This window comes from Doryrhamphus excisus, linkage group LG18 (genome assembly GCF_037039965.1).
Source record: "Doryrhamphus excisus strain RoL-2023G ecotype Guam linkage group LG18, RoL_Dexc_Guam_v1.1, whole genome shotgun sequence".
NCBI lineage: Eukaryota > Metazoa > Chordata > Actinopteri > Syngnathiformes > Syngnathidae > Doryrhamphus > Doryrhamphus excisus.
The window spans coordinates 7,669,974-7,681,540 of record NC_136374.1 but is presented as its reverse complement, the minus strand read 5'-3'; positions in this window follow the sequence as shown (position 1 = coordinate 7,681,540).

Here is an 11,567-nt window from a genome sequence, read left to right as displayed (position 1 = left end):
ATTAGAGTGTATCCTAATATTTAATGAATATTTCATTGTCTTTTATGAACAAACCAACTGCCAGTCCGGTACTGATTGTTCTTGTGACCAACAACACAAATAGTCTAATTGTACACATCATGAAGAGAATTATGACAACATATAAACTTACTATACACCTTGTCTTTCCATGTGTTGTCATTTATCACACATTTATGTCACCCTATATAGAAACATGAAAGTATTCTGCTCCGACAAAGCATACGAAATTTTTTGCAATACTTGTTATTCATTGATTTGATTTAAATTGACTTTACTACAAAAATATACAAAAAAAAATATGTTGTTTGAAATATAAACTAGTTGTACTACTGGTACTTTATAACTTTAGAACACTTTTATACTCCACGAACACACAAAGTTTTACTGTCTGCTAGAGGCAAAATGCCTTTCAAATGTAATATTTACAACACGACTTCTATTCATCAACCATGAAGATTTCAAATGAACTAAATCATGTAAATTCAATTAATCCCTTCCACACCCCTAAAATATGAACAAAAATACATTTGATAGAGAATAATTATAGTTTAATATGTAGGACCAATGTGAAAATTTGGAAATAACATTAAACATTGCTTTTACCTTTACTATTCAACTTCTCGGCCAAAGACGGAAGAGAACGATAGCTAGCTTTTAATTGAAATAATGACACTATAGACCGGGTGTACAAAGTGGGGCCCAGGGGCCATTTACAGATCACAGCTGTTTGTTATTGGCCCTCGGCACATAGTAAAATGCAATTAAACAAGAAAGTCATGAAAAAAGTAGGAATCAAAAAGACAAATTATTAGGAGAATAAGATCATCATTCTAAAAGGAAAAAGTGCATTACGTTGAAATATTAGAAAGTTGCAATTTTTTGAAAAAGTTATAATATTACAATAATTAAGTCAAAATATGTAATATTAAGTAATAATATTACTTAATATTACAAGAATATCATATTATAAGAACAAATTTTAAACATGGCAAAGATCGGTAAATATAAAAAAAACAGAAAAAACTGATAAAAAGTTCATACATAAAGTTGAAATGCAGGCTGGTTTTTGCTATAAATAATAATAATAATAACAAACGTCCTTGCATATCAACATGCGGTGGATCAGAAAATTGCTTTTCCGGTGCATTGTTTAGGAAAAGCAAGAAGTACAAAGTAAAATAAAATGAAAATGTATTAGAAACTATAAATAATAAATAGGAATATGTTACAATAAATGGAGACATTCAATAGATAAGACAAGTTAGCACAACACTGAATGTAAATACTGGATATCAGTATCACTGACTGAACGGCATGATTTATGAGTAATTTCTGTATATAAATTGAGCACTACGTTATTGTTGTCAAAAAATGAAATATGTTGCTTAATGCTGTGAACTTTGGCATAAGTTGTAATTTTCCACTGTAGTTGACAGTCTTGTGAGATGTGTCTTTCATTTCCTTGCTGTCTCGTCATAACTCGGTTGGACCCAAAAATGCTGACAAAACCACAGAGGCCAAGACAACAACAATAATCTATGGTTCGGGACTAACACAGCAACAGAAATGGAACCATGAAAAATGGGGATAAGGAGCTAAATGCTACTGAAAACAGAGAGAAACCAATAAGGTGCTCACCTTAGTGTCACTGCCGAGTGTAGTGATGATGATGTAATCTTGTCCATACCTGTCCAGTTCCTTGATGTCTTGAACAACTTTGGGTTCCTGCTGTCCTCCATTTAACTTCATATAGATTTTGTCGCGGGTGCTCAAACTGCCTGGGGTTTTCCTGCACAGCTTCCTGAAGTTGCATGCTTTCTCTGTGATGCTAGCGTTGCATTTTGTCAGATGCTTTTACCACCAGTTTGTTGTACTTATAATATAACATATTGCTTAATATTGTACAATAAGTGTACGAGCATCCTGGCAATTATGTAAATTGCATTTGAATTTGGAACTTCAGTTAGCATGTTTTTTTCTGGTTAAAGCCCCAAATTTTGTGTACATTTTTCAGTTAGGGCATCTTGTCATGTTTTCGGCTATCAGGAAACAGGAAGTGGAAGTCAGCTTTGTTGCCGGTTAACACAAAATATATTTTTTTAGAGTTTTACAACATCAAACCAATTCTGAATGCATGTAAATGATGATTAACAGGGATAAATTAACATTTAAGGTTATGTTTATCTTCATAGATCAAGGGTGGGCAAATATTTTGACTCGTGGGCCGCATTGAGTTAACAAAATTGTCCGGCGGGCCAGAACATATATTTAACACGCACACACTATTTTATGTTTATTATTTGTCTAATTTTTTATCTGTAAAAGTGTTCTACTATCAGCAGTATGTTCTCATGTCCCTTTTTTCAGGAGCACTTTAAACATCAGACTACATCAAATTATTAAAATGTAATTTTAATTTAATTTAATTATTAAAGTTTTATTTTACTTTTAATTTAAAATTAAATTTTAATTTAATTTAAAAAAATATTTTACTTTTAATTTTTAATTAAATTTTTATTTAATTTAATTATTTAAATTTAATTTTACAGTTTTGTTGTTTTTTTTTTTACTAAATAAGACATCCGACTTGGAAGTCATGTTGCCAGTTTGTATGTTAAAAGTTGAAAATACTACATTTTGTTGCCATGCTGGTTTCTTAATAAAAGAAAACTTTAACTGGCAACTGGCGGGCCGGATTCAAACGTTGGTGGGCCGCATGTGGCCCCCGGGCCGTAGTTTGCCCACCCCTGTCATAGATTGTTGACAAGATAGCGATGTGGCAGCGGGATCAAACCGGACACCACCTTTGTGTTTTGCTATGAGTAATTTCTGAAAGTCCATATAAAATTGTGTTACTTGTTCAGCTCACAAGCTGATTTATATGTATTTTGAATTGTTTTCTATATGTAAAACTATAGAAAATGTGAATTGTATTAACATTTTTGGCATCCTGGAACAGATTCATTGGATTTCTTAAGGGAAAAACTGATTTGGTTAGAGTACGTTTTGGTTCAACTGTATCTATGTTAAATTGAGATAAAGCAGATTATGAACCTGCTGTGCATATGAGGAAAAAAAGAAGTCTTTCCTTGTGGTAGCAGTTAATGAACAAAAGTGCATACAAAAGTGTGTGTGTGTGGTCCAAGAGTGACCAAGCAGAAGGTGACGAGGGCTTCGTGCACGTGTTCTCCTGGCTCTGGCTGGAATGACTTCCGGCATAAATTACAATCAGCAGGAAGAGTCAGCAGCCAGGAATCTGCAGACTTTCAACGTCTTTTCTCCATTTCATCATCAAGAGCCTCGACCATCATCATACATCTGCTGCGAACCTCACCCCGATTCCAGACATGACTGCCACGAAAGAGTACCGATCAGTCATATATGATCCAATCAGACATAACTCAAATGTCAACTATCCTCAAGTCCTTGTTTCTATTTGCTTCCACTGGAAAAGCCAAAGAAACATCTCAATGTCCACCTCAACTCCACCGCCAGCAGGAAGAACTGTATCAAGTACAAAAACGTAAAAAGAATACTAAAAAAAGTATTACAGTAGTTTTGTGTGTCTCTTCTGACAAACGTTCTCTTCATGAGTGTGAATTTCGCCGGCGAATGGGCTCCATTTTGAAGCAAATCCCAGATTATGGGTTGTCTCTTGCGGGGTTTACAAGGGCTTTTATTGGATATATGAAACAATGGCGTCACATCCTGTTTTGTGCCTGTCATTTCTTGTTCTGTGATTTTTGTTCCAGTTAAACTTGGTCTTGGTCTTGGGGGCAGAGCAACAAGGCAGGTTAGGTGCTACACCAGGAAGTTAATTTGTTTATTTGTGTTCAAAACTTGAAAAGTCAAGAATGGCATACCGCTACCCTAGTGAGGATAAGCGGCATAGAAAATAAATGGATGGAACATGGAAGTTATGAATGGAATTATCGGAAATGGAATATTGAATATTTTGGGGGTAATCCGGATCACAATCTGTATCCAGGAATATTTTAAAGGTTTTTTTTTACCATAGCTGCATAGGACCATTTTTGTCTTTTGTGCATATAACGCCACAGAAAATGAAAAAAATACAGGACAAGTTTCCATCAGGTTCGACAAAATACTTGTGAATCACAATATGCAGGAAACTCTGGTGCTTGGTGGAGGTCTGCTCCCTCCGAGTGCTTCTGGAGGTCCTATATAGTTCCCTCATGTAGACCTGAATTCCTCTGTCTGAGCTACAACTTCCTTTCTCCCCTTTTGCTCATTACGAGCTTCCATCCTAGGTTTCCTTGTCTTTTTGTACTTTTAGTGTAGGTCTTGTTGTTGTTGTTACGGTTTTACTGTTCCTCCTGTGTCAGCCTTCTTGGTCTGTTTACTTTCTAGACTTAATTCAAAGTAGTCACTCATCTGGACACTCTAAGTTATTAGTATTATTAGTAATTGTTGACTGTTTCCACGGCTTTCTTTGTTGTCCTTAGTTTGTCATTTAATAACCCCACCATGTGGTGTATTTGTCACAAAAATAATAGCACAGGCAACACAGTAGTGGTGCATGTTTGGACACCCTTTTACCCTTTTGTGTGCAGAAGACTGACACCATGGGGTGTCCTCTGCCCCTAAAGTCTGACATAGGCACACATGCACACCAAAAACATGTTTTGGAATGTGGTTAATGTGGTTGAAAAATGCGGCTAAAAAACATGTTTTTGGAATGTGGGAGGAAACACGTTAATTAATGTAATTAATTACGTTATGTGCCCTGTGATTGGCTGGCAACCAGTCCAGGGTGTACCCCGCCTCTCGCCGAAGACAGGTGGGATAGGCTCCAGCACGCCCGCGACCCTCGTGAGGATAAGCGGTAGAAAATGAATGAATGAATAATTACGTTAACATTGCACAACAAATGTGCACTATGTCAAACGACAGCGAGGTGCATTCAGGGTCAGTCTGTGTATGTGTACAAATAAACAGAATGACATCACCTATCAGTTAGTACAGTAACTCTTACTGGAAGTACAATTTGCTGCATAAAAATATGCTCAAAAATTCCAAAAATACATGCACACTCAAAACAGTGCATTCAACTTAAAAATATTATGAGGTGTCTTTGAATGCACCCCCTCGTGGCTCATAATAACGCAGTTACAGTGTGAGTCATATGTTCTGCTACTATTACGAGACGATTGTGCGTCTAATACAGTTTCAGACACATGTGGTATCTTTTAGATTCCACATATCTTTTAAATTATCGTGTCCTGTCATCTATTTGGTTGTTCAGAAAATTCACTAAAATTGACATATTTTACATTTGATTGGCTGGCCACCAGTCCAGGGTGAACCCCGCCTCTCGCCCGAAGACAGCTGGGATAGGCACCAGCACCCCTGTGACCCTTGTGAGTATAAGCGGTAGAAAATGAATGAAGGAATGACATATTTTACACAAAGTTGCAAGTGGTGATTAATCAAGATTAATTAATTGATGATAAAAAATTCATTTAAAATTAATTTTACTTATTTGACAATTTAAAAAGTATAATTTTGCATTCATTTAATTGTACTTCCATTTTAATTTTAATATATTAAATCTATTTGAGAAATATTTAACATACTTAATATAATGCAAAAAATAAATGTTTTTTTGCAAAAAAATAATTAGTATAAATGACTACTTTTTTAATAATAGATGATTTGAAACTTTTTTATAATATTATAATTATTATTATATATTATATATATATTATTATTATATATAATTTGAAACATAGCAAGTATGTATATGATATGTGTATATTCTATGTCCAGACTGTTTATATCGAGAGTTGATATAATACCAAAGAAGAATTTTCTCTGGGGTCTATTTCCACTTCATTGATGAGAAAGGATCTAAGAGGTGCAGGCAGAAGATGGATGATCTGTGGACGTCATTAGAAGAGCCGGACACTCAAGTCAAAGACAGCATGCATTAAGGAGCAGACGGTCTTCAACACACTAATGAAAATATTAACACTACGTTCCAAACACCGCCTTTATCTGACACTGATTTACTTTGCAAAGACGTTAATCCAAGAGCTCAGATTAGCGCTGGCCTTGAACTGGCCCTGCAGGGTGACACGTGCAGGTGAACGCTGAGCCCCCAGCGAGCGTGCTGTTTATGTTATCGTTTCATAAACGCCGCTGGAAATTTGTCAGAGTGCATCAGTGTTTAGCTATGCGTCAATCACTCGTCCACGCTGCCAGATGGGCGCCCTTCTGCTGACCTTGCCCAAGGCTGCTGGTGCTGCTGGACCACACAATCCTTACTGCATATCTGGACCCTTCCTTTCTGCTCGGATACTGGCAATGCTCAAATATGATTGGATACTCATCACTATTACCGTTACCATGGCAGTATTACCACTAACTTACACATGCATGCATTTGATTCCATATTAATGTCTATAACCTTATTGCACTTATGCACCAATATGTCAAGCCGTACTTCTTAAAAACTGTAGCTACATTTTCCCCATGAATATCAAAATAAAAGTCAACTCAAGTGACCTCAACATGTTTTCTAAACCACTGATAATGACGCTGAAAGTCCCTTTTTCCACATAAGCGCTGCAAAAAGAACACATAAGAAAATACGAGCTCATCAAGTCCTCAAATGACTTAACGGAAACATATTGGAGTGGTTGTCATGTGACTGTCATGTGACTATCCCAGAATATGGTATCCCTAGAATGGCAGGGTATCATTTCCAAAGCTCTTTTTAAATCCATGAAACAATTGTAATGTTAAATTCAAAGAAACATTTACTTAAATGTGACATTAATTAAATAAAATTGGAATTAAATACATATATAAATGTGTTATTAAATTTGACATTAATTCATCAACTACATGTATACACGATTAAATAACTGCTAATTTTGGCAATAATTCATTAGAATTGGAATAAAATACATAAATGTGTTATTAAATATGCCATTAATTCATAAAAATGTGAATTTAATAGATACATGTTATTAAATGTGTTGTTAATTCATTATCATAATCAAATGTAAAATAATGTGCATTTTTTCATAGAGTTGTCTATCATGAATTTATTTCAGCTGTCAAACTGACTTGGAATGGCTCCTCATTGGTTGATAACAATTTCAAATATTCTCTAAACAGTCCCTTAAGGTAGTTGACTTTGACATGGCGACCAGTCCAGGGTGTACCCCGCCTCTTGTCCTCCATGTCCGAATAGGTGTAGTAGTAAAAGTTTTATTTGGGGTTAAAATATTTCTTAATATTAGATGTTGCATGTTTTTAATGAAAGGGTTTTTTTGTAGAAATATAAAAATTGGTGTTGCCAGGTGCTCTCGTGCGTTAAGGAAGTCTGGTATAGTGACAGTATGGATGTTAAATGTTTGCAGAATAGAAAAAAACTGTCACTGATGTAAAGACATAGTATTTCGTGTTAGTTAGAAGCAGAAAGAATAGGATAAAGTGTTTATGGATTGTTGTAAATACGTACTATAATAAAGCAATAAGAAACAAGCAGACATTGACAAAATGCAGGTGTTTCTTCCTTTCTTGGAGACGGAGGTCAAGGCTTCCTGTCGGCGTGGGATCAGTACAAGGAAGACCTCCACGTGGTCTGGACGGGAACTGAAGAGAAGGACGCGTAAACCAGACGCTGACTTTTGACCTCCCACAAAGGCGTGCTGATGGATGGTGACACCCCATTGATGTTTTTCTGTGTTTGGATAACACACTAATTGTTTCCCAGCCCATTTTCATCCTCGGCATACAACATGCCATGTAAATACTCTTGGCAATACTCTTTCACATTTATACTTCATATAGTGGAATCTTGGTTAGTGTACATCCTGGTTAACATATTTTAAGTTAAAATTGAAAATGTACGTAAAAATGTTGCCTTGATTTGCATCCATCTTCGGTTGTCATGTTATTAATCAACTGTAGCGACCAATGGAGCCGTGGCGGATTCATGTGAGCACAGTTATGACACATATTTCAAAAATGTTAATACAAAACACCTTTTTATAGTTTTACAAATATAATGTTACATGCAGAATAATTCTAAATGCATATAAATGATTTTTACCGTTATTGGAGGCATGATTGTTGCCAAAGACGCAATGTGGCAGCACGGACACCACCTTCTTGTTTTGTCATGAGTTAATTTTTATATTCAATAGTGTTTCTCAGCTTGATCAAAATACTGGCAACTTTCTTCGGCTCCATTTTGCCTTATTTTGCAGCCATGTTCAAAAGAGAGAGACACTATTAAATTCAAGAAACAACAATTCATTTATCCCTTTCATTCATTATTGAAACTGTAATTGTAAACCTATAAAAATGTGTATTGTGTTAACATTTTTGACTTTCAGGAAGGGATTAATTGAAATTCTTTTGTGACAAATATACAGCATACAATAGTTATGTCTTTATGCTTCACTGATAAGGTTTTTTCATCAAGCCCTGAGATTTTGCAGTCCTTGAACAAACCATAGTTGCTGAAAAAAGGTAAAACTTATATTTAACATCTAAACCAGGGGTCTGAAACACTCCATTTGGTCATTAAAACTTAGTCTAGTAGAGTTCAGGGGCACTGGCTAAGGAAAGCCAACACTGGTATCAAACAGCCCTAATCACACAGTGAAATGAACGGCACCTCGTACTCCTCTCACCAACTCCCCCACAGAGACCACTCTCCCATCCGTCACAGACACACACGTAGTGATCAGCTTGAAAATGCTGTTCGAAGGCTAACCACACCAAAAAAATCACAGCACCGGCCACAATACAAAATGTGCCGAACATAATACCAAAGAATCTCATGCGGTGGGATGGCGTCTTCTGGAAATGTGAACAGGTTTATTCCATCTACTCCAATGTTCCAGCAAAAGCCTGCCACACAACGAGCAGCCATAATATTCATTCATTCAATTTCGACACTGCTTAATCCTCATTAAGGTTGCAGGGATATGCTGCGGCCTATCCCAGCTGACTTTGGGTGAGAGGTGGACTAGTCGCCAGCCAATCACAAATAGACAAACAACCATTCACACTCACATCCATACTTATGGACAATTTGGAATGTGGGAGGAAACCGGAGTACCCAGAAAAAACCCACACATGCACGGGGAGAACATGCAAACTCCACACAGAGATGTCCAACTGAGATTCCAATCCAGACTTCCTGACTGTGTAGACAGCATGCTAACCACTTGGCCACAGTGAATGCTAGGTTAATTGGTGACTCCAAATTGTCCATAGGTATGAATGTGAGTGTGAATGGTTGTTTGTCTATATGTGCCCTGTGATTGGCTGGCGACCAGTCCAGGGTGGACCCCGCCTCTCGCCCGAAGACAGCTGGGATAGGCTCCAGTATACTCGGATCCTAGTGAGGACAGGCAGTATAGAGAATGGAAGGATGTATGTATTCCATGTGTAGTTCTAAGAGGGAGGGTTCTCAAAGTGACATCACTTACTCGTTCATCTACAGCAGGGGTGCAGACACTTTTTCAGACATGACATGAGTCAAAACGATCTACCACCTACTAAAAATGCAAAACACATTATAAATATATTGAGAATTATTTTTATATGTACAATATATGCTGGTGTACCTTGCATTACTGCATTAACCTATTGCACAATACAACTCTGGACTACAGCTGGGATTTTAGTTCCTTCACTTTTCTCCTTCTCAGCTCGCTTGTTAGAGGGAACTCGGTGTCATGGTTTTTATGAACGGTCCGAAAATGGCGCTACACAAGTCCTCCTCCTCCAGGCTTCAATTCCACCCTCGGCCATCTCTGTGTGGAGTTTGCATGTTCTCCCCGTGCATGCGTGGGTTTTCACCGGGAACTCTGGTTTTCTCCCACATTCCAAAAAAAAACATGCTAGGTTAATTGGTGAGTCCAAATTGTCCATAGGTATGAATGTGAGTGTGAATGGTTGTTTGTCTATATGTGCCCTGTGATTGGCTGGCCACCAGTCCAGGGTGTACCCCGCCTCTCGCCCAAAGACAGCTGGGATAGGCTCCAGCACTCCCCGCGACCCTCGTGAGGAAAAAGCGGTAGAAAATGTAACTGAGGCCTCTTTTGTATGTAGATATAAATCTGATATGTATCAGATGCTAGTGCAGTCTGAACCTTCAGCTGATGGAAAGGTGTGTTGGGGAAAGGTAGTTACAGATTTAGGCCAAAGTTCTTGTCATCCCCCAAAATGCATCTATGTCAGTGAAGCAGTTCATGTCAATGTCCCGCCACTCCTCGGAACAGATGTGGCAGCAAGTTCCCCACAAATTGCCGTAGCCAAAAAATCGTGCGCTCTTTCTTCTTAATCTAAAACACAAAATAATTTGGTTACGAAAATGTTGACTCTGATTACACAAATTCCATGTAAATGCCACAAATACGTCAAGAAAGACCACGAATTGCGGACATGTTTATTTTCATCAACAAGCTTTACACGCATCTGATGCTGGTGTTTTGTGCACATATGCGTCAATTTTTTGGACACACATGCGTGGTAATGTGGTCATGTGAACAAATACATGAAAAAAGAAGACAGCCTAACATAGCCTCAGTGCTCCTGCTCAAGCTTGACAAAGTGGTAAATAAACATGGCTTGCACCTCGTGGCGGCGTAACACATACAAGAACGAGGGGTGCATTCATGGACATGGGTGATTTGGTGTATTTTCCTCAGGCAAACCCATTGAAAACTGGTAATGCAATAAAGGATTTCAGTTTTCTGGTCAGTCCTTTCTTTTAAAGTAATTTGCGTGTACAGTACTCCCTCGTTTATCACAGTTAACTGGTTCCAGAACCAATCACCATAAGTAAAGGTAGGATTCCTTATTTGCAAATTGAATATTTCTTACTTATAGCATATAAACCTTGTTTGTGCCCTACTTTTAAGCATTATTAGAGCCCTCTATACATGAAATAACACCCCTATAGTCATCTTTAAACTATTCATTTCATTTCATTTTCTACCGCTTTTTTCCTCACAAGGGTCGCGGGGGTGCAGGAGCCTATCCCAGCTGTCTTTGGGCAAGAGGCGGGGTACACCCTGGACTGGTCGCCAGCCAATCACAGGGCACATATAGACAAACAACCATTCACACTCACATTCATACCTATGGACAATTTGGAGTCGCCAATTAACCTAGCATGTTTTTGGAATGTGGGAGGAAACCGGAGTACCCGGAGAAAACCCACGCATGCACGGGGAGAACAGGGTGGAATTGAATCCTGGTCTCCTAGCTGTGAGGTCTGCGCGCTAACCACTAGACCGCCGTGCCGCCCTATCTTTAAACTACTATTACCAAATATAGTTGACATAATATATATGGCATAGGCGATAAATAAGACTTGTGGCTGTTTGTGTTGCCGTAAATGTGTTCTGATGCTGGAAAAGCAGGAAGTGACATCAGGGGTTCAGACTTTTAGCTTGGGGTGAGTTATGGCTGCAACTGTAGCCCGTGTTATGAATTATTATGATGATTGAGATACTTCATACATGCAATAAAGTCTGGTGCTTGTGTGTCTC